This window comes from Cebidichthys violaceus, unplaced genomic scaffold (genome assembly GCF_023349555.1).
Source record: "Cebidichthys violaceus isolate CVI_PGR_0920_01 unplaced genomic scaffold, fCebVio1.0.p SCAF_10, whole genome shotgun sequence".
Classification (NCBI taxonomy): Eukaryota; Metazoa; Chordata; class Actinopteri; order Perciformes; family Stichaeidae; genus Cebidichthys; species Cebidichthys violaceus.
This window is the reverse complement of record NW_027176263.1, coordinates 4,800,975-4,827,773: the sequence shown is the minus strand read 5'-3', so window position 1 is coordinate 4,827,773 and position 26,799 is coordinate 4,800,975. Positions and strand designations below refer to the sequence as shown.

Genomic DNA, 26,799 nt, shown 5'->3' with positions numbered 1-26,799 from the left:
ATTTTTGGCTTATTCTTATCCATTTAATCCATCCATAATGGGCACCTCACTGTGTGTCCAATGTGGAGATTTAAAAGTAAATGCTCCCACATTGCTGCTCTCAATAAACCTCCGTGATTCAGTGCTGCTCGACAATCAGCAAAGATGATGAATACATGAGGCCATTTTAGATAATTGAGATACACATGATTACAAGTTGTGAGCAACACGCTTTTCTCTCTGATCTCCGTGGTTGTCTACCAGAGCATTATCTGCAGTAATAGAGTCAGATCTTCACGGACAAATCCCTGTAATGTCATCTACAGCGCCCAGGGGAGACCACCCTCTTTGGGAGAAGGGTGGTGGGAGCTAATTTCAACCCACACAATAGACTCATCTCAACGACTGCCTCGTTAGATCACACTATTTCTCCGTCTAAAAGACTGTGTGTGTATGTGGGTTGTATTAAATGGAGAAATATACTGTGTGAGCATCGCCACTCTGGGGAATTAAGGTCATGTTTTCATCTCTCTCGAATACTAATAACCGAAGATTGAAGCTCTCCTCTTCGTGGACACATAACAGGTCTAATCAGGGTCCTGATCAGCCAAATCGTCTGAGAGAAGACAGATTGTTCTCACAGATAAAAAAAAAAATCATGCATCAAAACTTGTTCGGAGTAAAGGATCAGGACGTGATCTTAGGTTTTGATTGAGTATTGAGCCTTTGTGGCGGAGCCATTCCTGGCTCTGTGCCTCGCTCTCTCCCGCACAATGATGTCATCTGTGGGAAGGTATTTCTCTGAGACACAACCTGTCTGCTCCTGTCAGGGGCCACAGTAACTCGAGCCGCCTTGAAAGTCTGGGAGTGAGCACCGGTCACTTACAGACAAGGGCGTTATTTATTTTTTCTGGAGGAGATTCAATACCTCCTCCTGCTGCTCTGTGGCTCCGAGCTCCGTCCACGAACTCTGAGGCACAAAGCACTTGCCCTCCAGAGACACACGAGAGGTTGTGAGCTCAGTCACAGTGCTTTGGAGAGCTGGAGAGTGGTAGGTTGTATAACGTGATTAGTCATTGTCAATGTATATAATCACTGAGATTTGGGATGGCTAAGGCTCTTAACCAGGCTACAGGCTGTGTTTCTGTTGTTAAAATGCTAAGCAGACATTGTTAGTGTTCCCTTCCAGTACTACTGTTATGAATGCCCTCTTCCACTCTATTCGCCCACAATATACATAAGAATGAAGTCTTGAAATCACATATGCACTAAAATTCATATATGTGACCATGCAAAATTTTGCTCAACATGATTCTGATGATTTCTGGATTATGTATGTACGGTCATTTTAGTACCCCGGTCTATTTCATTGATTTTAAACTACCATATACAAAACATACACCGTAAGTATATTCTTGAAAGTAATATTTATGAAAGAGGTCATAATCACGGAAGACAAATACATTTATATTTTAATTTATAGTCTTTTTTTGGTATGAATATATTCTACTGCCTCAGAGGATCTTAGATGTGAAATGCAGGGAAATGACTTTCAGCCAACATCTGCTTTCAAAATCTCACCAGCCACACTGCAGACAGGGTTTCTTTGTTAGACTGAAAGAGTCACAGTTTTCTTTTTGTGTTAAACAAACTGGACATTTTAAAACTCGTGAATATTCTTCTAACATATAGTTGTAAGTAAATTAATTGAGTTAGAACAAGAGCATCAAGCAAATTGGCTTGTTGACCGTTACCATCTCATGTTCAGAACCGGGATTGTTTCCATGTACGCTGCAAATGTTTTTAGCGCAGGTAAACACCGAAGTCTGAACCCTTTTAACCACTTTAAAAAAATCCAGTTGCCTTGACACCTGCAGCCGCACTCGAGTGGAAACCGCAGTGAGCTTGCCGTACAATTACAAACTACCACCATTGTCTTGTGGCCAATCAGTTTTTTCCCGAACTCCCTCCGGGATCAGCAAATACTAAATGAATCTCAAGAGTCAGTGTTTAAGGAAGAGTCATCATGACTAGTATGCTGGAGACGCAGTAGGTCCATTGAAAACCAGGGGAGCATGAGTCAGCACGGCAAGTATGAACGCACATTACAACATACGTCATAACAAAGTATTTATAGCTTTAAAAAAGCTAGATACCGAGTGACCCATGTTAAAAACAGCAGTCAAAGACGGGATTAATTACTTACTTTTAACACACACATTACATTTACATCTTTATATGAATGAGAAAGGGAGGGAAACAAATTATTGAAGATGAATTACTCCCACATCAAAACACACTACAAGACACAATATTTAACATGCAACACTGCAACAAATCCTTGCTTGAAAACATGCCCATGCCTAAGCATTCTGAGTTGGAGTGCAGCAATCGATTGGCTTAAAAGGTTATGTGAATCAATACAAAGTTGTTTTGGGCACCAGCGCTATTGTATTAATGTCATCCTGAGAAATAGGCTCTAGCTTAGGTGGCTTGTCTGCCAGCCTGTTTTCCTTTTTAACTCCAGTCACAAGATCCTTGTTTCGATGCAAAGAGGGCCTTGAAGCTGTTTTAAATGGCAGGCTATGTGTGGTGTTTTGAATGGGATCTTTTTTTTTTTTTACATTTCTTTAATTATTGAAAACTGTTCGGAATAACAAATGATTTAAATTGATTTTTATGTAAGATAACACCAAAAAATGTCACATTTCCTCTCTTACCGGCCTTACGCCACACTTTGGCATCAGTGTAACAGAACGAGCATGTAACCTATGGATCTGAGAAAGCTGAATTAATAATGTTCTGAGTCCTCATGGGAGCTGCTCTGTGACTAGTGAGGTAGCTAGTTGTGCAGTCAAGGATGACACAGAGGTTGAAGTGGTCACACATTTACTCAGCTCTCTCTCCCTATCCCTCTGGCACATGTTCTTCCCAAGGTCAGATACCGCATTGCATAATGATGTAAAAAAGAAAAATAGTCTCACACATACACATGCATGCAAACATGCAACAATGAGGCGAAGAAGAAGCCAACTAAAAATAGCACTATCACTGCAGCCATCACCCCGAGCATCGGACCACCACTCTTCACTTCACATCTCATAAGGGAAGAGTGCCGCTTCAGAGGCAGCCAAGAGTTCCTGAACTGAATGTTGACCTCAAGTTGCACATGCTTTAGTGAGCATAAACAACCATGAAGGAATATGTGCTCGGGTGCTTCATGCATGTTCTTTCTTTCTTTCTATATGGCGCGGAAACAACCTATGACACCCGTGTGTTATAGCGCAAAATCTCTTCACCCACCTTCCTCTGCCTTTTCTCCCCCCCCCCCCTCTTGTACCTTGTATCATCCCCCCTCTCCACCACCTCCTTCCCATGGCCTCAGGGAGCTGTTAGCTATCTGGATGCTGGCGCTCTATTGTGAGGACTCATTGATTGCCTCTGTGCTCCCCACAGCCAGTCGGGCCAGTCAGCATGGGGCCCCGGCTGTCTGCCTTATCTGCCACTGCTCAGTCTGTGAAAACAAAAAAAAAACAGAAGAGAAACGGAGAGAACGATTGAGAGAGAAACAGAGAGGGAGAGAGAGCATTTATAAAAGGCTGTCCAAGCTTCCAGAAGCCAGCAGTCGTATCATCTGTTTTCTGTCCCTCTCTCTCCCTCTCAGCTTCTTGTTCTTCTCGCAGCCAGAGACAATCAATGGTGTACTCAACCAGACCTCTCTTGTCTTGTTTTAAAATAGTGCTCTTCTGCCTTTTCCCTGCAGGAGATGATCCATTTACTGCCCCGCATCTTCTGTGCTTGTCCTCAATGTTAACCCTCCCCCCCCCCCTCTTCCTTCAATCTCTCGGTCAATCAGTTGTGTCTGTTTAAAGCACAACATTTTCCAACCCGCATTTAGCCTTTCGTATCAGACTATTGATGGCGTGTTCATACCGGGTTTTTGCCATCAACTCGAGTTTAGTGCTGGAATGATTTTTGGATTATGCGATAAATCCATCTAAAGAAAATTAATTGAAAGCAAATTTGATAATTGTGTTTTAAGTCATTTATCAAGCAAAAAACGCCACTGGTGGTCAGACAAAACAAGCAAAGGGTTTGGGAGATAAGTGTTTGTACCTGTTTTCTGACATTTCATATAAGAAATTAAACAATGAATTGATTCATAAAAAAATATCAAGTGATGAATTGATCAAATAATCTCTATTTGCAGCCTCACTCAGGGCTGAATGTTTCCAACCGGAGCTAAGAGACACAGCTGAAGATCTTGTATGCACGCTCACTGCTGAATTGTTTTTACAAATTCAACATTTTGGATATTATGGACAATCTATTGGAACTTAAGATTTATTTTCTTTCTTTGATCACTTTATAAAAGGTCGATGACTTACACAATGCAATCATGGGTCACTTGTGAAGGGAAATAGCCTGATTAGGCTTCCAGTGGGCTCTACTAGGGTTGTTATTATTATCATTTCACAATAGTTAACATATGGCAATCACGTGGTTACCATCGTAATACTTGTGCACCCTATTATATACCAAAGCAACAGTGACTGTGTCAGGAGCAGTGTCACAGACCCGGGTTGGGAAAATCCATTTATGTCAACGGAATTTTTTTTCCTTGGTCCTTGTTTTGGTGTGAAAGATGTTTCAGCCGCTCAATCGCTCTGCACTCCTGATGATAGAACTTGTTTATTAGTATTTCAGTGTAGTGTTTTCAGCAGTGGGAGCCTCATGGCGGCGACAACAGGGGTGGCACTGTAAACAACCATCACACCTCTGTGTGAACGGCAGAGCTGATGTCAGCACAACTGAAAGTCTCCCTCCATCATGTAGCTACATGAGGCCCCAGCAGCATCCATCACTCCGCCCGCTGCCTCTACAGAGAGAAGCCTTGTCACCAGCACAAAGCCTACAGCAAGGTGGCCAAGAGAAATGTTTATCATTCTGCGTTTGAACGCCAAGTCTGGCCTTGATTGTTGCTAATGTTTCTGAGGTCTAACCAGTTTTTTATATGTTGATTTAATACACTCCAACACAATGCAATATGTATTAACCTTGTCGGAGCATGCTTCATTGAGAGTTCTCTTTGTTCTCCTTTGATGCAGTCATTCAGCCCTTTTGAAACACTGCTCATATGATATTATACACAGAGCAAAGTCAAGCTGAAGTCACCCTGCATATAATCCATCCATCTTGTTGGCAGCCATCTGGCCGCATTATTTTGGAGAGGCACGCCTCGCCACGAAAGAGAAGACTTCTGACAACGAGCCATTCCTTGAACTGAAGAGTGACCCGACCGGCAGCCCCCCCCCCCCCCCCTCAACACCCGCAACAGGCCTTGTCACCTTAAATTGGTATCAAACAAAAAGTTGATGGATGATCCAGAACAGATGATATTAGGATAAGACTGAAACCTAAATGGAGGAAGGCAACAATAGATCTGTCAGTTTGTTGAGCCCAAGCTCTGGAGGAGCAAAACCTGTACGTGTCTCCTATTAAGCTGAAAAAGAAATGCTCAAATCGCATGACGAGAAGAAGCCCCGAGGACTTAAGGAGAGGAAGGTTGTGTCCTACGTGAATCACAGTGACAACATCAGCACGGCAGATCGATACACAACAATATCAGAAGGGGTGTCAGAAAGAAGATAAGAGTCGTCTCGACCAGCCATTTCCAGAGCAATAAATAAATAACAAATCAGAGTTCACAGCTACAGCATTGTGACTTTGACTGCTCACCCAATCTCCATCTAAGAAACAGCCCCCCCGAAATAAAAAATGAGTGACTGCCAGAGCCACGGTGTCACTGTCTGCGTTTGTCCCCCATCAGTGCGCGTATAGCTGCTTCGACCAGGGGGCTGGGGCGTCCTTGAGACACTGTGATAGAGACACCCCCCTCCCCTCCCCCCCCTCTCCACTGCTGATACCCTGCTCAGGCCCTCGCTGCTGCATCGGTGTCAGGAGCCCTGCAGCCAGGAAGCCGAAAAGGACGGCAGCCCCTTCCTTCCCTTCAAAACACAGAGGAGTCGTGCCATGGCAGCAGCTGACAGGAATTTGACCCCATGGACTGATGACATTATGTGAAGGGAAGTTGTGAATTACCTTTTCAGCAGACCTGATCTCGTCACCTTCATTGATCATCTTAGTATCTAAATTTATCAGCCACTGCAGGAAATAAGGTGTTTGTAAAGTACACACACACACACACACACACACACACACACACACACACACACACACACACACACACACACACACACACAGTGCCTACTTGTGTTGTGTTTTTATTTGTATGATGGTTTAGTTGCAGTAACTGATCTCCCCCCTCCCACCCCCACCCCCCATTGTTCTTTTTATGATTTTTTTCCTGCAAAGAAAACAAATAAACACTGTAGAAATCCTGTAGAAAACACAGCATGAGTAGTGAGTGATTTTATCTGATGCACTGCGAGCTGAGCGGCCCTCCCTCTGGGCAGTTCAGCCTTGCCTGACTGGGAAGAGAGCGAAGAGCTTGTGTGCTGTGCTGTGCTGTGCGTGTGCGTGCGCGCGCTGTGCGTGTCGGGAGGGGAGACATTGTTCCTTGACGTCACCGCTCAGCCCAGCCTGCCGCTGCTCTCAAACACGTCTTTGTTATTCTTCCACTGGAGACCGGCCGTCCGCAAAACGTGGAGCCCCGCCTGCTGACCTGCTGGACCGGGGCGCAGGTCGCAAAGGTTCACACACACACACACACACACACACACACACACACACACACACACACACACACACACACACACACATACACACACACACACGCACGCACGCACGCACGCACGCACACACACACACACACACACACACACACGAGGGAGGTGAGGTGTAAATCAAGTGAGGACAAAACGAAGACTTTTACAGATTAATAAAACTACTTACTGCGATCAATACTTTTTTAATGATGGAATTATGCTAATAATGATACTACTCATATCATAACCGCATTACCTATCATTACCATTATGATTTACTTTTTGTAAGAATTATTACTATTACTTTTAGTACTGATAATAATAATATATACTATTATTATTGTTATTTAGAGCTTAGTCTAATTACTGAGATGATTGACAGAAAACGAACCAGAAACATATTTTCTGATATTATTAACATCATTTTTTGCTGCTCTTTATTATTATGAATATCTTATTACTGTTGTTGTAAAAGGTGTACAAAGGCTTTTACCATAAACATGTTTTGTAAACATATTTTACAAAGGGTTTAGTTTATTTAACTACATTGTATTAACCAATAGAAAACATTGTTGAATTAACTAATAGCTAACCTCACTGCTTTGATTACACAAGGCAGTGTTGTATTGAAGCTACACAGAACCAGACAATAGCCAGAGCCCTGAGCTGCAGTCCGCTCCAGTGTGAAGCGTGCTGTTTGGCGGCTACATTAAGAGTGTACTTACACCTTTACACTCGGTGTCCTTCCGCGGAAAATCTAGGTCGCATTTTCTTACCGACCGCCGAGCACGGCTCTCGCTCTCTCTCTGGTAACTGAATAGCCAGTGTAATCTGACACTTCAACTTGCCGTGCTCTACGGTAGTTGATTCAGTCAGTCACTCACACCGTCTCCGGGGCTCTCGCGTCGTCTTTTGTGAAGTGGAGGGAGCGCGAGAGAGAGAGAGAGGGAGAGAGGAGCACCGTAAACACGAGGTTTTGGAGAAACAATACGCGGATTTTGCCACTGAGGTCCGAGCTCAGAGTAAGTTTCGCGCCTGGTTATTTTGTATTGTGTTTGTTGCAAAGCGAGGTTTGAATGTGTGTGCGGGTTTTTTGCGGATACTACCTGCTAACAATAGGGTGACCTCCTAGAAAAACCTCTCCGCTGATGAACTCGTGTCAAAGGGGGGCAGATTCTGGGTTGCGTGAGCAGCAGCGGAGCGCGTCCACCTTGGCGTTACATCCAGGCGTGTGTGCGCCGCTACATCGCTTGTTTTCTGCCGTGTGTAAAACGAGTTGCGCCGGGGAGCGAATCAGTCAATGTGTCTGCAGGATTATTTCACGATAGGTGCATGCGTTTCTTTCTGTGGACACTAGATAGGAATGTGCTAGTAACTCGGTTGATTGCAGCTGTGTGAGTGTGTGTGGGTGAATGTCTCGTCTCGGTGGATCAGCTGATGGATCGCTTGATGCTAAACTGAGAGTGCATGTCACTTAGCTAGCAGTGAGTAGTGTGAGTGGGCTTGTTGACTCCCTTCAAGGATATTATCGGCTACCTGTTGTAATGCAATTAACAGTCGCGTCCTTCTGTTGCTCTGCTATGTGTGCTGATGCTAAAGCACCATGTAATGCAACATGTACTACCTCGACCTGCACGCTGATAATACTGATTTCGTTTGATTGGATCCTCTCAGCGGTCATTCAAAAGATCAGTGGGCTCCCAAATGTGAGGTCATTGGGACCCTCAGGGGGCCCTCCCCGGGACTCAAGTGGGCTCTCTAGTGAGCCGAGGCATGGTTTTACGCTCACGATTGATTGCATGCACTGTGGATACAACGCTCAGGTGTGACTGTAATCTCAATGTTCCCTGTTTTCATTCATTTGCATGCACTGCAACCTTCACTGCACCCCCCCCCCCCCCCCATTAGTCCACACACATGGTTTCTTCTCCTTGACATGGAGCTATCTGAATCCCTGATGGAGGCCAGCAGCAGTACCACATGTCTTTCAGTCCCTCTGCAGGAGAGTGTGGATGAGCTGCTTGACTCAGCGCAGCCTTCAGCCTCAAGTTTTTGGCGGACCCTCCCCGTAAAAATTCCTCCCATCTGGATGTGAGGCCAACCGGGGCAGAGCGCAGCATAGGGGGGGGGGGGGCATGGAGGAGGAGGCCGCCGCTCTTTCATTGCACCCTGCCACGGGACAGCTAAACTTTTTGGGGAAATAGAGCCTTCATCCTTCTTAGTGAGGTGCTGAAGTTAAAGGGAACTGTGATTGGGAGCAAATCAGTTGCTGCTGCTGCTGTTATGGAGCGTTTTTCCCTATCTGTGACCAACCATATCTCTCTGACTGTGCTGCTATCCTGTTATCATAATGCAGGTCAGATAACAAGCGGATGTAAGGCCTGCTGTCACTACCCCGCGGTAAAGCACCTAAAAGGCCCGTTTCCTAAGAATTCTGACACGTTCCCAACTTAAAAACATTTTTAGGTTTACTGCAGTCAGTATTTGTTGCTGGAGTATTGCATTGGATTGCAGGTGTTCATGTTATTGTGTCCACTCCCCTGTATGTCGGTCTAAGAGAGCGCGTAAACACATTTTTGGATGGGTGCACCCTCCAGTGTCTCCCCTCCTTGGTAATTTAAATCGGTGATGTAATGAAATTGTTTCAGCAGCAACACTTGTCAGCCGCAGCACATTAATTAGTGCTGTTTGACTTTCTTTTTTTTTTTCTTCTTCTGACGAACCAAAGCAGCATTAAGTCATCTCAGTAAAGCATGAAGAGGAGGCACGCTCGTTCAGAGTGGGTTACCTGATGAATTGTGAAAGAAAGAGGTCAACAAATTAATGCCATCTGTAACTGTTTGGAACTTGGAAGTGTGTGCGTTTGTGTGTGTGTGTGTGTGTGTGTGTGTGTGTGTGTGTATGTATGTGTGAGTTGTCTTTCCTTCTGTTGTCCCTCCTGGGGCCTCTCTGCAGCCAGCCAGGCTGTGAGACAAGACAGAAGAGTGTCTGATTCCCTAAACAAGGCTAAAGGCTCCAGTAGACTCACATTGAAATCAAATTTGGACTGTTTAAGAAAAGTGCCGGGTGGGTGCAAACGCAAGCATGCACACTGGGACTGGATTGTCCATGCTCTCTGCGCTATAATGATACCGGAAATGTGCCGGGGAACACAGCTAATTTGTGAACGGACACAGAAAGACGACACATGGCACTGGCAGCGCTACAAGTTGCAGCTCAACATGAGGAAGAAGATGTATGTTTACGTGCAACGGCGTGTTTGTTCCCTAAACCGAACAGTGAGGCCGAATAAAGAGATTACTCTTCAGTATTGACCAACATGGCCGTAAAATATTGAAATTCAAAATATCTATTTTAAACGCCTGCGGCTATTCTCCAAAACTCTCAGGGTGATCGCTCACAGAGAGCATTACAGTACTTACTCCCTATCTTTGCACTTCTGTGAAGCTGCCGAACTAATACTGATTAGAAGTATCTACAGGAAAAACTACTAATTACTCGTGTCAGAGTATTTCGCTTTTTTTGTTACTCAGCAATTTACCAAGTCGCACCGCCTTTTTGCTGCTGTTTACCGTGTGTTCGGCACAGCTGTGGCCCGATAAGTGCTGCAAACCCAGGGAACGCTAATCAATGTTTTGACAGCCCGACATTTCACCGTGTCGGTTCGAGGAGTGCTGTGAAATACTTGCTGCTGGGTTCACTTGACATAGATTCTTCGTAGGCCGGTGTGTTGCCATCAAACCCCAAACCCACCCACTCATGTCCCGAGCAGAAGTCGGCCTTTTGTCTCTCTCTCTCTCTCTCTCTCTCTCTCTCTCTCTCTCTCTCTCTCTGTCTCACTTGTGGTGCCACTTGGCGGTACTTTTCATCGAGACTGAGCCTTTTGTTTTCAAGGTGCCTATTTTGGTCTTTTAATAAGGAAAAACCTGTGTTGCCTCAGAGCATTTTACAGACTGATTTATCAGAATATGGGCTTAGAGGGAGTTACAGCCTGAAATGCTCAGTTTGAGCTGAGTTTTCAGACCCTTAACTACTTCCTAAACCTTGTTGTAATTCTAACTAAAAGCTAAAGTCTGGTAATGGCAGTGTAACTAATAAAGAGAACATGAAGCACACCAGCAGATGTAACTGACGGGACAGTGATGACATCAGTTTGGTATAGAGAGCCAAAAGTGGGCCACCGCTGGGGTAAGAAGACCTCAATGCCACGTGCCTGTCACCGCCGTCCTTCAAGCTGCAAACCTTGCACTGTGGCTGGGCTTGTGGCTGGTTGGAGTAAACTCCTGACTTTGTGAAGCAGTCTTTGAGCAAGGCATTCAGCCTTAGAAGTAGCAGTGAACAGCGTTGTGTGGTGACAAAGTGTAGAAATCTGTAGCTGTGGCTGTGCTGCATTCAGGTGTTCTTCAAGAACTCTTTCTTACTCTTTCTCTATATTTTTGCGTTGGACTTATTATGTGTCTTTGCTCGTCGTGCTGTTGACAGATATCTGTTTAAGTGGTATAATGCAGACAAAACATCAACTTAACTCCTGCTTCCGAAGAGCCGTCACTTCAACCTTGAGCGCTCCCAACATCAGGGATAACGCAGTCCTCTAAGTGCTTTTTTTTTTTTTTTGGGAGACAAGAGAGCAAAACGGAGTGCAGAGAGAGGGAGACAGTGAAGAGAGAAGTTGCTGGTCCACCCCCGTCACCGCCTCATGCATGTTTGATTTGATGTTCTTTGAGAAACGAGTGCAGGGGACGTCACAATGGCCGATGTCTCGTTCCCGTCCGTCGAGACGGGCCGGGGCCCTTGAATCATAAATGACACCCCGGCCCTCACCGGGAACAATATGAGAGTCGGGAGCCCGCACAGGAGGAACAAAATGTTCCCTCTATCCATCAATCCATTCGCCCACTGCTGCCGCCTGCACTCAAGACTTCTCACCATCGCAAGCAATTACCCTCACTTCTTCTTTTTTTTTTTTTTTTTTTTTACTGCTGATGAAATCCTCACAGAGTCTGTCTCAGCTCTGTGTTGTCGAGGCAGAGACAGAGAAAACGGTAGCAAAAGAGAAGAAAAAGAGATAGTATGTGTCTGAGTGAGTGGCGTTGGCGTGTGTCTGTTTGGCTTGTAAATCCTGTTTAAGCTAAACAAACTCATTGTCCTCATCCTCAAACTGCGCTCTCGCTCTCTCTGTGTGTGTGTGTGTGTGTGTTGTGTGTTAAGTGTGCTTCCCCCCCTCCCTCCTTTCTCCTCGTCTCTCTCTCTCTCTGCCTCTCCTTTTGAGTTGTAAGTACAGTCACTAATTAGTCCCCTCTCCCTCTTCATGCTGGGTCAGTGGGTTTACGGTTTTCACCACTGATCTGCTGTGTTTGCCTCGTCCCTCCTGATACCGGAGCACACGCCGGTAAATCCGGCTGCATGCTTACCTCCGAGAAGGTCTTCGCACCTTACACGGCGTCCCGCGTGGGTTCATCTCGCCAGACAAGCACCGCTCGGGACATGTGCTCCGGCTCCGGCTCGCTCCTCATGCAGCTCGCCACAGCGTTTGAGTCCGTGCCAGGTATTAGACGAACCAGTCCAGCAAAAGAGCTGTACCTGCTGTGTTGAGTCAATAAGTTAAAAAAAAACAAAAAACCTGTTATGTTTTTCAAACAAGAGCAATGCATCCTGAATAGTTGTTCAGACAATGTGAATTTGTTTTACGTACCCCTTTTTATGAAGCATGTCGCTCATAGCCCGCAGTGAATCTTTTTTTCTAAAGATAATACGCCACATGCTGTGTTTATAATATCATTTGTGCTATAAACAGTCTCTTTTTTTCTCCACGAGTGTTGCGGCAGTGTTGATTTTTCTGGTCGAGGTTGCGTGGGAGATGGAGAGTGATGGCAGAGATTCTCTGAAGGCGGTCGAATTGTCTCCAACATGGCCTCCGGGGATGCATACTTCCTTGTTTTCTGACAAAGTAAATTAACTAGGATTTACTAATGCAGAGGGACGGCCTTTATTCTTCGCCCGTGATGTCGGTTATGAGGCGGAGAAGGAGCCGTGTAATATCTGCACTCGCACAACACTAATTCTTTCACATGCATTGGAGTGCAAAGGCTGAAAGGTGGTGGATATTGAATAGAAGCTTTCATTTGTCTTTGCAGAGTATGATAAAATAAGATAGTTTTGAAGATGAGGTTTCAGTTTTTTAGGCAGGGAGGAAGGTCTCCATACTAGTTGTTGATTTTCCTGTCTGTCAATGAAGCTGTGGTCGTTATGAAGAGCCCCTCAAATCATATTGACAAATAATCTTGAGCTCCACTGCCCTACTTACAGTTTTTCAACATTTCTTAGTGACAGAAAAAAGTCTATTACTTTGTGCTGTGTGTCCCCCCCCCCCCCCCAGCCCAGTTTTGACACTTTGGTCAAACGCTTTCCCAGGGTTCTAAGGACTGACATCCCTTTCATTTTCCCGCCTGGGCGGCTCAGATAAAGGGGCATATTTTAAACCTCTGTGTGGAGACACCAACAGCAATGAGAGACACAGCACTAACGTCACAGGAAGGCAGTATAGGGAGGTGATGACGAGCGAAACAAATAAGGAAGTCCACTTTATTAAACGGCAATCTCAGCAATTTATAATGTATGGTAGAAAGTACTATAACTGGCCGCGGACCCTGACTTTGCAAATATCACAAACATTATCTGCGATCGCACCGCAGATAACCCATCTCCCTCGTTATTCCGCGGTCTATTACAGGGGCAATGTGTTTCACCACTTTTTTTTCCTAATCTCCCCCTGTTACAAGAACGTCCTCCCAGCAAAGCAAAGCCGCGGTGGAAGACGCCATTTATCATATCAGTAATGAGAGCGGGCTAATCGTGTGTATTCCGGAGACAGCAATGATACACTGCTTGGAGCTTGCCAGGGATCAGCCTCTAAACAATGTTTATCATTGTCTCCCAGGGCTCTTTAATTATCTGGCAAACATTATTGACAAAACAGCAAGGGTCCTTGTGTTTTATGATTTTTTTAAAGGATTCTGGGTTGCTATTCAAACATGTGCACTAGAGGGGGAAAAAGTAAGTGTGTTTGATTTTACACATTTAAGATCATATAAAAACTGATCATTACATTTATTAGGTATTTATAACTAACAAATATATTTACTTTAACTTATGTTTTTTAGAAGATGTTTATGTATATCTAGCATTCTTTACATTTTATAGAAATTTCCAAAATATGAGTGAGGAACGCGAGGTGAGGGAGAGGCCGTGGATTTCATCAGATCCAAAGCTGACGCTCCGTTTATTTTTGCACTTCCAAAAACTGTTTAATGTCTTAGTGACAAGAAGAGGGATGGTCTGTCTTGAAAATATGTCTAACTCGCCCCAACATTTTTCGTTGAATCGTGCTGAATCACTTTGATTCATATCTCATCAACTATGAGATGGATTGCCATGAAATAGTGTACAGACATTCATAGTTCCCAGATGATGAACCCCCAAAGACGTTGGTGCTTTTCTGGCTTTTCTTCTCAAGCTACCATGAGGTTTTGGTTTTGACATAAATGTCCTAACAACTGTTGGTGGTTTGCCATGGAATTAGCTGCACACGTTAAAGCCCCCATCAAGTTAAATTGTAATCCTTTTGGTGATTCCCTGACTTTTCATGAAGCGCCAAACACCAGGTCAAAATTTTAATCAGTCCAATACTTTGGTGTATGACCAAATACCATCATAACTAATTATATTCCTATCAGCCTCAGTGAGATGGCAAACACAGTATAAACAGTGTGATTGTGAGCATGTTAGCATGCTGACGTTAGCATTTAGCTCAAAGTGCAGCCTCACGGTGCAGCTAGCATGGCTTTGGTCTTTTAGTGTTGTTTTAATTGAAAACATAAACCTCAATATGTGTAATACTTGTAACACTCAATGAGAACGTTTATGTTGAAACAATTATGTAAAAAAAAAAAATTGTTTTTCTTTTCTTTTGAAAATTAGTCAATCGAGTCAATTTTCAAAGTGATACATTCGGTAGAAAGAAGTAATGGTACCTGTTTTGAGCTCCTCCGTGTCTGCTTCTATCCCAACAACTAACCATCACATACATACAGCAGCAGCATACAATGCAGTTAGTGCACATATCGGCCATATTGTTTTCACAGCCGTCCTGTAACCTTAACTTGGCTCCTCAGTAGACGCTGAACGGCTTGTGTTGACATTGTTAAAGATACACGTGAGGACATCACACGTTTCATCTCCGACTCATATTTGGGGGGGGGCTGTTACTCAATATGTGTGGCTTCAGTCTGAATAGAGAACCCCCCCCCCCGGATGTCAAATCAACATGATTGTATAACAAGAGAGGTGTGTCTTATTGATAGTTGAATGAAAGCACCTTTGCTGTGCTGTGCTGTGTGTGTGTGTGTGTGTGTGTGTGTGTGTGTGTGTGTGTGTGTGTGTGTGTGAGAGAGAGAAAGAGAGACAAGGAGGTGGGGGTAGCAGCAGCAGTGGTGGCTCGGGGTGAGGTCCTGCCCTGATTTTCTCTGGAATTCCTTTGTTTTTGGAAGCCAGAAAGGGGGAAACTGAATCTGCGTAGCCCGAGGGTCTCTGCTCCTTGAGAATTCTCCGCACACATCTCTCTGCTGCCAGCTCTGATGGTTTAAAGGGTGGCTCTGTTTTCAAAGCTCCAGACAGCCAAGGTGTTTTTCACCTTCCAGAAAAAAAATGAAAGGGGGGGGGGGATGGTGGCCTGGAGGGACTGATGCTACTCAAACATAAATTTGCTCCATATTTCGGTGCTACGGAAATTAAAGTCAAATGTAAAGCCTGTCACTCAGGGCACAAAAAAATAACTTCTTATGAATATGGATGAAAAAACACAAGCAGAAAAAGCACTTTCTTTATTTAAAAAGTAATGATAATAGTGTTTTTAATGATGCTCCTTTGCAGATTATTACGTGTTTTTAATAGTGTTTCATGGCCACTGGAGGAGCCAAGGCTGCTGCAGAAAATGTTGTCAGCCGCAAAGCTGACGATTTCCCTTCACATCCACGGCTCATTAAGTTTGATAAACCTCGGGTAATAGTGTTAGAATTGTACAAAGGTATCTCCGTTTACTTCCGCGCCACAAGTTTTCCGTGACCAGATCCTTATCTGGTGGGCTGTCGCTTTAAGTAAATAACTTCCACAAAGCAGAGCTTTTCCCTCTCTCGTGTGAAGGGGGCTCGTGTTGAGCGAGGGGGGGAATTGAATAGCCTTGTTGCCCGCCCTATTGAGCCAGCCTCATTCTTCGCTGTCCCCTGAAATGGGGGGGGGGGGTGGCAGAGGAAAGGGGAATAGGAGAAGGGCTTGGAGGTCTGGTCACGTGAGCAATGATGGTGTTCGTGCTGGTCCCTTTCAGGCTGTCACAGTAAATCTGTTTGACTTGTCACTTTGTAAATCATTACGAAGGCTAAAAGCCTCTCTATTGGATTGTGGTGGAAGAGGGGAGGCGGCAGGTTTCCTTTGTGCCTTCTTGACGATGATGATAATCAAGTTTTGTTTCTGGCCATCCTGCTATGAGGCTATAATTAGCTCTCTTCTCATCTTCCTTTTTTTTTTTGCGTGTTGCTCCTCAAAGCAAAAGAAGAGTGGAAGAGGTCATATGTTGAGTTCTGTGTGGAAACATCAATGGCTCCTGAACTCTCTTTAGTTTCATCAGCCTTTCTACTGTACACAGGGCTTGTTTAAAAAAAAAGAAAAAAAAGAGCACTAATGGTGATAAAGTGCATGTGAGGTCTCTCTCCCCCCTCAGGTCAGTCAGGGAGAGAGTCCCAGCTTGAGGTATGTCTAAACTTGTAGTGTCACTTCCTGACCAAACTGGTTGCCGTCTGACGGAAACACGACAGAGCGGATCACGTCCAGCTGATGAAGTCTGCGCTGATTTTCCGAGTGCAAACTTCTCCTCGCCGCCCTCCTTTTTCACGCCGTCCATCTTCTCCTCTGTGCCCACCCTGTTCTCGCCCCTTTTGCTCCCCCTCCCCCCTTGTTCTTTGGTGTGTGTGCCAGCAGCACTCATGCCTGGAACAGAGCGCCAGGGAAGACATCTGCCGCACCGTGTCCCTGATCTGATCTGTGACTCGAAGCATCGGGGTCATGAAGAGTAGCAACCCGCCCGTCCAGATATACTGTGGGAGACGATCCGAGACCCTCTCTTGTGTTTTTGGTCTTCCCGTGTCTCTACATTTCTCCGTCTCTGTCATTAAAATTTACATTGGGGCTGGCAGTGTCCCACGTCTTTCCCTGATGAAGCTCTTTCTCGCACTCGTAGGTGCAGAGAGCAGAGCGAAACGTCGGTTTTATCAGGCTGTTCATCAGCCACAATGATGTGCAGATGATCTGAAAGGAGGATTCTGACAGTTACACTGGATCTTTGTGCCTGGGGGCAGCCCCGTTAATGACAAAACCAATGACAGGAGGAATAAAAGGGTGTTAATTGCGGCTGTTCGGTTGTGTTAGAAAGAGTGTAACCGTGGATTGACGTACACGGCGTCTGCCAAGTTTGATGCGTTGCATACCTTCTCGAGAGATTAATGGCTGTGTATTGATCCCGCTCAGTGTTTTGACATTTATTTGTGTTGCAGTGGCAGCTTTTGCCTCAAAACAGGCAAGTTCATGCCAAGTGACAAGACTGGTAAATGCTCAGGGCAAATGGGAAATGTTTAAGATGGTGTTTTTGCATGTTGTATTCCATTAGCTACAAATCTAATGCGCTGTATTTTCGACGTTTTCAGATGGGTATCCTACCTTCTAGACTGCCATTTGTTTCTGTTCATATCAGAAAATAATTAACTTTTAGTAGCAGAGACTCGGAACTTGTTTGAGATGGCTAATTCATCACACTACACGCAGTATTATGTTGCCCTTAAGTTATGTTATCTGAACATGCTGATGCAGTTGACAGCAGAGAGTAATAACTCATCCTGGTGTATTGAAGATGTTACAACATCTGAGATTTGAGACCAACTTTTTTTAAAGCAGGAAACAACTAAATTCACATCCATGTTTACTCACTTGCCATTCAGATTTGACTATCTGACAACACAGCTTGTCAGTGCAAAATATTTCAGCATTCGACATGTCAGCTCTCAGATGTTAAAGAGTTTAGAAAATAGTTTCAGTTTGCAACTAAGATACCACACAACTGAGCCTTCACAAAGCCCCACCCCTCGCTGCTACCATGGGGCCCACACTGTTACAAACTTCACTCACTGAATAAATTCATGTGTGTACATTTGGTGTACCTTCAGTAGCTAGTGTAGCATATAAGCGCTAACGCTAGTTAATGATGCGCTAACGTACTCTGCTAATGTTAAAACCAGCCTGAAAGTTAAATCTGAAACTTTTGCATGAGAGACGATGAAACGAAGTGGGATAGTTGTCGGACCCTGGTTAGAGCTCGCCAAAGCTACGCTGTGATTGGCCAGTCTGCGTTCAAGGGCGGGACTTAGCAGAGGGTCAGTTGTACACAGCAACTTTGACAAAAAAAACTTAAGGCCACAACATCCATTTTAAAGCTACCACGAGGAATTTTGACACCAGATTATTAAGCCAATCTTCTTGCTGATGGTCTCATTTACCTATGTAGACCATACAGAGGCATCAGTATGGAATTGAGACATAACCAGTTTCATAACCAGTTAAAAGTACCTCACAGCAAATTTAAATATGTGGTGTGCTTTTAAAAATGGTTGGTGGATAATCTTTAGGATGTCTTGTAGTTCAGGGGCTCAACATGCAAAACCTCTAGCCTTATAATCTGACTAGTCACTATTTGTCTAACTGTGGCACAGTAAGATGACATCCCCATTCTTAATTCAAAGCTCTGATTGGCTTCGTTGTTTGCTGCAGTTAATGAGCACAACACCTTTCAATGGCTGAAAGACATCCCAGATCTGGGCAGCGATTCAGGGGTCTTAAACCATGCTACAAAACCACCGGTATGGTCCTTTAAGATAAAGCAGTTGACCCATTTGATTAACTCAAAGCCTTAGGAATATTTTACAAAGCTCCTGAGTCACTGAATCTGAATCTGCTTTGATTCAGCTCATCTCATGTGAGTCAGTAGAGTCACAAAGTAAAAGGCAAGCGTGTGTAATGAGCAGATTAGTCCCCTTTAGGACGCCTCGCTCCTTTCAAAACCAATATCTTAACATCTTGTTTACTTAGTATAAATCCATGAGATGGAAATCAGGCCCAGATTAGATAAATGACAGACACAGCTGTTATCTTTTGAAAGATAATTGACCTGTGACACTTAGTTGGCAGGAGCCCAAGCCCATCACGATCTGAATGTAAATGCTCTCTCAAGTGCAAAGAACAGTCGAATCGAAAATAGATGTTTACATATAGGTCACAACAAAGAGGTTATACTCTACAGTTAATATACTGTACATATTCACTGTGTAGCCCTTCAGTAGCACTGCTGCGCTGGTTTAAGTTTATAACAGCTCATATGACCATACAAACCCGCGGCCAAAGTACACTTTAAAGATAGTATAAAAACTGAACGCTGCAGATTTCAGATAACGTTCATTAAGTAAATATTAGCTGGCTGGCTCTGTGCATGCATTCTGCTCACTTACAGTACCACAGCCAGGGCTCACACTGTGCCTACACTGTGCTTACACTGTATTAATCAGTCTTTAATAGCGTTGTGCTCAATAACACCCCGTTCATCTTGATATATCTTATTTTACACTGTCATAATGTATTTTATTACACCAGTGACTACACAGTAGCTCAAACAAATATACCTTTATAGCTTCTATAGGTTCTTACTGGCTCCAACTAGCAATTGTATTCTACAATTAAAACAAAAGATCTTGTATTTTAACGATATGAAAACAGAGAAAACCAGCAAATTCTCATATTTGAGAAGTTAGAACAAGCAAATGTTTTCCATTTTTAGGGAAGCCAGTCCGACAGTCCACCACTTTGGTCCAGATTGTAATATTTCAACAACTACGGGATGAATTTCCCGGAAATTTTGTACAGATGCTCTTGTGTCTTCAGGATGAATTGCAATATCTTGGATGATCTCCTGTATCGTCATCATCAGGTTTCAATTTGTTATACTGTGGTTTATGACCAATATCTGCAAAACTGACATTCTCATCAGCCCCTTTGTGTTGTGTGCTGAATCGCAAAACCTCGGCATACTAGCATGCTAAACTAAGACTGTAAACCTGGTAATCGAACATGCTAAACTTCAGCATATTAGCATTGTCAGCCTGCTGACATTAGCATTTAGCTCAAAGCACTCCTGTGCACTGCTGTGCTTCACAGCCTCAAAGAGCTGCTTGCGTGGCTGTAAACTCTTAGTCGTGTTGCGTGTTAATTACTTGATCATTAAAGTGTCTTGTCAAAACTTTTCTGTCGGACCATTAAGCAACAGATCATTCCAGCCCTATATGTAAGCAGCATGTCTCTCTCTTTATATAAAAGTCTTAAATCCAGATGCATCCCGCTGACTTTTGCACCATAACTCTTCAAACTAGAAGAATCCTCTTAGTGTCCTGTCTGTGTGCATGTTATGCAGCAGCCTGGAAAAGGTGTTTTATACTGATGACAGGCAAGGTCGGGCCAGCGAAACAGGACAGTGTGAGTGAAGGGGGGGGGGTTGCTGAAGGGGATATGGAGGGAGAGAAAGTGGAAGAGAGTACACACTGCAGCTCTCCGGGTGAACCACCCGCTACTCAGCTGCAAGCTACAAATCAAACGGGGCCGAGACGCCGCTGGCGCCGCGCCACGACACTGATCACTGGCACACAGAACAATGTCAAAACCATCTTGGTGGGTAATTAGGAATACTCTATCATTTCTGCTATCACTTAGCTGCGGCGCTCATGTAGTCTGGTGTGTGTGTGTGTGTGTGTAGGACGTGCACGGGGGCGTCTGAGGCTGTGGGACTGTCGGAGCAGATGCTGCAGTGATACAAGCGGTACATTTTACACAATGTAACCCCAGCTGGGTGGTGGACTATGAGGTAGAAGGATCTTGGCTGATCCCTTAAAGTTGGTAAACTCTAGCTGACTCTGGTGTGTGTGTGTGTGTGTGTGTGTGTGTGTGTGTGTGTGTGTGTGTGTGTGTGTGTGTGTGTGCAGCTTCACGTGCCCATGCAGCACTGTGTGCAACCTTGTGGTTTGTTTTTAAAGGGTAGCATCAGTGTAAAGGCTCTTTGTGAGTGTCGCTGATGCACATCGCGTCCTGTATGACTTTGACCAGGCAGGCCTCGCAGCTCTACAGAGCAGAGCGGAGAGCCAGATGGAGAGATGGAGCTTTAACCAGCTCTGCATATACAAGGCAGAGAGAGAAAGAAAGAAAGTAAAGATGCCGGTCGGCAGGCTGTTTCCCCCCTCCCTGTGATTTAAACATTTAGAATTTTCCCATTAACCCTCATCACTCACAAGAAGACCTTCGCTAAAATGCCTACTTTTACACTTACGCCGGCGAACAATTTTGCAATTTGTGCCGTTATTATCCTAATTTGCGCCAGCGGAAAATGAGAGGAGGGGAGAGCACATTGTGTGCCCTTTGATTAAGTGGGATGTTTGAATGTGGGCCCTCCACCTTCAAGAGAGATTTGATACTTGAGGGGTTGAAGTGTTTTTGATGGAAACTCCATTAATGATTGATAACAGGAGGAGAGCGGTTAAAAATCTCCCTGCTCCAGCACCATCAATTATTAAAAGCTCTCTCCTTGCATTTTTGGTGGCACATAAAAAATATCAAGACACCATCTTGGAAATCTTGAGTTGATAATATCTGTCAAAGGAATCAGGGCTTTGTATTGATTTCTTAAAGCTCTCCTCATCCAGGGGCTTGCATGTTGTGCATTTTTAAAGGCGATGCTTGCAACAGATTGCAACAATTAGCATCAGCTTGTTTGTTAGCTGTTGTCATCAAAGGAACGGCTTCTTAGACATCATTTATATAATTCCCATTGATACATGTGTTTATGTTTTATTAATCAAATGAAAATAGGACGGAAAATAGCTTGGCTACGTTTAAGTAATTTGAAGCCGCACAGAAAATCCCAACAATGTGATGTACACTGTGACTTACAAACACACTTAATACAACATTTACACTTCATCTTTCCTGCAGCCTCAGGTGCTCTTCTACGCTCATCTTGAGACACACGCCATCCATGCTGAAGTCCCTCTCACGCGGCACATGTGTGGAGTACGATGTTTGAGGGACCGAGTGGATATCTGAAGTGATGCTGGAGAGTCGTGTCAGCCAGCGTGTGAGTGCGTGTCAGTGCAGCAGGAGAGCTTTCTCCCGGAGCCGAGTGCCGATTTTTGAGCTGCATCAAGACGAGCTTGACGGGCCAAGCAGGCTTCCTCCCCGTGTCATCGCCGAGGTTTCCCATCAGCCCTTGCAGAAGGGAGTTCTCTCACAAAGCACCGCTGTACTTTCCACACAGGAGACTCTGATTAAGTGATTATACGGTTGTGTTGCGTCGGGCCACTCTGCTCAAAGTGCTCCGAGGCTGTTATCAAGGCACGCGAGAGTAGAGGTTTTCATGGCGCTTCAGTTGGTTGTGGGGCCTTTCTGAGGTAAATGATTATTGGCTCACATGAGTGCAGAAGGAATGGAAGCGTTTTCATTCGACAATGCCGCTCTGAGTGACACCCTCATTTACCGGTGTCAATATTCAAGTTATTCATTGACTACAAATTGAGTCCTGCAGCGCTGCGTCTGCATTTCTTTCGTCCCCTTTCAGTAGCAACAACCTCAGTCTCTTATAGATGAGCTGAGACAAACGCTCCTGGAGATATGAAGCTGTATATCAGGAGATGAAAGGATGTAAAGAAGGGAGATAAATAAAAAAGAAGCAACGATAAAGCGATGACCGTTCTTATCTGTCTGATATGTTGCGTCACAGCAGCGAGGCCACCGCACGCTGCCCATCTCGCGTCAACAGCCGCGTATTTACATAAGCTGCTTCCCCGTCGGCCGCGGCTTCTTTCCCGAGAGCACCGGGAGCCACCGCGATGGTGAGGCGCTGTGATTAGATTTACAGATGGAGATTAATGCGAACAGAGGTAATAGCACAAAAGGCATAAATCACAAAGAAGAGGCTGGAAGCACTGCGCTTGACCTTTTTGAATGGTGATAATGATGCTGGAGTCAGATGCGCTGCTACTGGAGGCTGCAGCGCCAGCATGCTCGAGTTTAGACAACGCTGTCATCAATGCAAAGTGTGTGTGTGTGTGTGTGTGTGTGTGTGTGTGTGTGTGTGTGTGTGTGCGTGTGCGTGTGCGTGTGTGTGTGTGTGTGTGTGTGTGTGTGCGCGTGCGTGCGTGCGTGCGTGCGTGTGGAAGGGGGTTAATAGATGGTATGGTCAACACTGGAGTGCATTGAGATGTGACAGCATGTACAGAGCTGCCTGAACATTAAACGCTACAAAATGAATAAATGAGCACCCAGAGTCCACACACACACACACACACACACACACACACACACACACACACACACACACACAGTAGCCACAGGCTAATACCTGCCGCTCAGGCTCTCTTTCTTTAAGCAGGAAGTGAAACCTGTCTGTCCGTTTGTCCGTCTCCCTGTCCGTCCTCGCAGCGCAGAGCATCAGCAGGGTTATTAGAAGAGTCCCATGGCTGCCACTGATAAGGCCTGTGTTGGTGCTGCTGCCACTGACAGCGCTGTGCCTGCCTGCCTGCCTGCGCGACAAACACAAGTGGCCTGGCCGGGGGATTACTGCCTGCTGCCATTTCTGCTGATGCCTTTCTTTATGTTATCCTCTCCAGTCAGATGTGCTGCATTTGAATAACTTGGCTGATGTTGTAGAAATGGAACTCCTTCGAAGTCTGCACCTGCATACAAATGAAGGCGCACACACACACACACACACACACACACACACACACACACACACATATGCACTCACTCTCACAAAACGCACATTTAGACGTTGCTGGTTTATAAGCCTCCCTGTCGCCCTCTTTTCTTTCTTCCTGCTACTGGCCACAACTGGTTATTTACATGCTCTGTCACTTACTGGGAGGAGTGATGCTGATGGGTTAGGAGGCTCACTAATCCACTCTGCCGCTGTCATTAGAGAGAAGCAAACAGACTATTACCACCTCCTCCTCCTCTCTCTGCTCATCATAAGCCTGCCTGAACCCCACACACACTTGCGCGTGTGCGCACACACACACACACACACACACACACACACACACACACACACACACACACACACACACACACACACACACAGCAGTGATGGAGAGTGCCTCTTGTTTCTTTAGCGCTACTGAGTGGAGCCCTGCTTTGGTAATTGATCCTGTTTGGTACATGGGGAGGGGAGAGAGAGAGAGAGTGAGAGGGAGGCCCTAAGTGTTGTCAGTTTGCTGCATTCATTTTTCAACCGTGGCCAGTGAGGCTGGAGGGACGGAGGAGGGGCCCACCGCAGAGCTCGCTCAGAGGAACCACGCTGTACCTAATGCTGCTTTGTCTGCTGTTTGTTGGCGCTCATTCTAAAGCAACTTCCTTTCTGTGAGACTCGATTATGATTGAACCGGTTCGTCTCCTCAGTCCAGGCCTCCCGCTCATGACATATTTGTTTTCCTACAATGTAGTCTCTTCTTCATCCGCTCCAAAATACCCTCCTGCTGGTTGTGTGACTTGTACCTCTTTGTCTGGGTGTTTTTTTTTTTACCTTCTCATGGCGCGTACACGTATGTGCAGCTGATAATAGACAGACCTCACTCGTTGACTCAGTGATGATGTTCCCGAGTCAGTGGACTGAGCAGAAAGGACATTTTTCCTTCCGCTTGCTGTAGTAGGAATATGCTATTATTACTTCTGTGTTCTTCACAGTTCTCCGTGTTCTGAGTCAAAATACTCACATCCTATAATTAGCACCAATGTTCTTGCAATCCCGGTCAGCGGCATTGAAAGGCTGCTGAGTGATTTCCATGTCCGTCAGAGCCACGTTTGCGAACACTTCCATGAGTCATTAAGAGACGCTCACAGCCACAGAGGACGTCACTGCTGACATTTGTTGCAGATATGAGTCATAATTTCTTGCTTTTATTCAATACTTCCTGAGCAATTTGTGTGTGTCAAATTCCATTAAGCATCTCTAATGGCTGTATCATGTGGGAAAATTTATAGTAGCCACGCAGCAGCTCACGGATGCCATGCGAGTGTCTGACGCTTAGTGATGCTGCAGTACGTAAACGGCATCACTGTGGGGGAGAATCACCCGGAGGCTCTGCGGAGTCAAGTCATGATCACTTGTTACAGCACCCACAGGACAGGAAGTCCTAAATAGTCAGGGTGGGTCACATGCAGAGGACAGATCTTCCCTCGGGGATTAATAAGTCTAACTCATCGTCACACACACGACAAAGTCCACACTGTTGTCAAAAGCTTTTCTCTCCACACCTGCTTATACTAGCGTGCATTTCACATTTTCCTTTCTCAAAGTTTGGCATCTGCACTGTAATGACAAACAACAGAAACGTAGTTAAAGGAGGAGTACTCAAGATATTTGGTGATGGACTTTCACAAAGTTGGAAGGCCTGCCAGAGAGATCAATGTCAATTCAATACATCTATATTGTGTGATTGACTATACTTAACACAGAATAAGCATCAAAGAGAGAACATGTGTGCCATTTTTGTGAAAAAGTATTACAAAAGCCCTGCCACGTGGCTCTCTCTGTCATGTGACAAGAAGTGTTCCCAGAAAGCACAGATTTTCAGAAGTTCATGTACTTTTAAGGAAACACTTAAAAGTATTTTGGAAACAATCTGTTTTCTGTGGCAAAAAAAAAGCAAAACACAAGACATTCATAGAAAGACTTTTCTTAAGAAAATGATATATCAACAAAGTAATGATACTGGAAGCTGATGTCACTCGTTCTGTGATGTGAACCTGAGCCTTCAACCTCAGCGTGACAGTGTAGCCGGCATTATAAAAGGCAGGGCTGGGCCCGCAGATGAACCGTGTGATTTACAGCCTTTGTCGGGTCACACAGGTGAGAGTCCTTTCTTTACCTCCCTTCTGTTTTGTCCCGTCCAACAGGTGTGTTTTCTCTCCGGTCTGATTCCGCTCCACCGCCCGCCAGCTTTAGCTAGCCACGACAGGCCTTCTTCCACTCCAAAACCATGATTGCATTCTTGAGCTATTCCACCCCCCCCCTCCCTCCTTCAGAACAAGAGCCCTCCGCATCTCTCTCTCCCTTTCAAGTAGAGGCTGCCGGCCCGCGCTCCCCTCTTTGAAGATGTAATCTTGGAAAACACGGAGACATCTCCGGGATTATCTTAAATGTCTCCAGTATGTCAACAGCCTAGCCTTGTTGCCGCTGAGGTTGTCGAGCAGCGCTGGCTGTTTAAGGGGGTCGGCTGCAATGACGGCCAAGGAAAATGCCTCATCGCGGAGGTAATCACAGGGTCAACTACGCCGACTCCACTCGGGGCCAAACTCCCCACTGTTAACACTGGATGATAACAGACAATGAAATGATGTATTCCCCCATGTGGCACGGCTGTGTTTACAATTGAAGGTAATAGCAGGCGGTGGAGCGCTCAATACCAGATGGTGCTGGGTAGGTGAGGTTCATTTATGTCGTGGCATTTTCCAAAACTGTTGCAACAGTGCAACGTTTTAACTAAGCGGACACAATGAGATGAGCAGCGTCGTTGAGCAGTCACAAGAGGGAGAGTTACTATACACAAATTAGAGGCACATAAGTGGGCGCTCCTTGAAAAGGATCTTGACTTTGTAATCATATCAGATGTTATCGGGAGGAGATTTTAGGAAGGGTAAGTGCTTGGAAACTAAATCAGAGAGAAGCTGCCTAGGGAACACGTTGTTATCATAATTACCTGCTGAGCGATGACTGCAGAGCCGGTGTTGATGTTGACGCCGAGCCGCCCTCTTCCCTCTCTCCAACACGGCTGTCTTGTGTGGGCTGCTGCCTGCGTCGACATCTCTTTGTGCTCCGTTCCATGAGCGTTTTCTCTCTTTCTTTTTTGTTTTTCCTCCTCTTTTTCAACTGGGAACACACACTGCAGGCCAAAAATACGCA

At 45.1% G+C, this 26,799-nt stretch overlaps 1 protein-coding gene across 2 annotated transcripts in view; it reads left to right on the top strand.

Moving 5' to 3' along the window:
* Positions 1-7,575: 7,575 nt before the first annotated feature.
* zmiz1a (zinc finger, MIZ-type containing 1a) overlaps positions 7,576-26,799 on the top strand; it is a 95,285-nt gene continuing 76,061 nt past the window's right edge. For both annotated transcript variants that reach the window (XM_068721658.1, XM_068721643.1), the window contains exon 1: positions 7,576-7,729. The gene's annotated coding sequence lies outside the window, so the exon portion shown is untranslated. The remainder of the gene's footprint in view (positions 7,730-26,799) is intronic.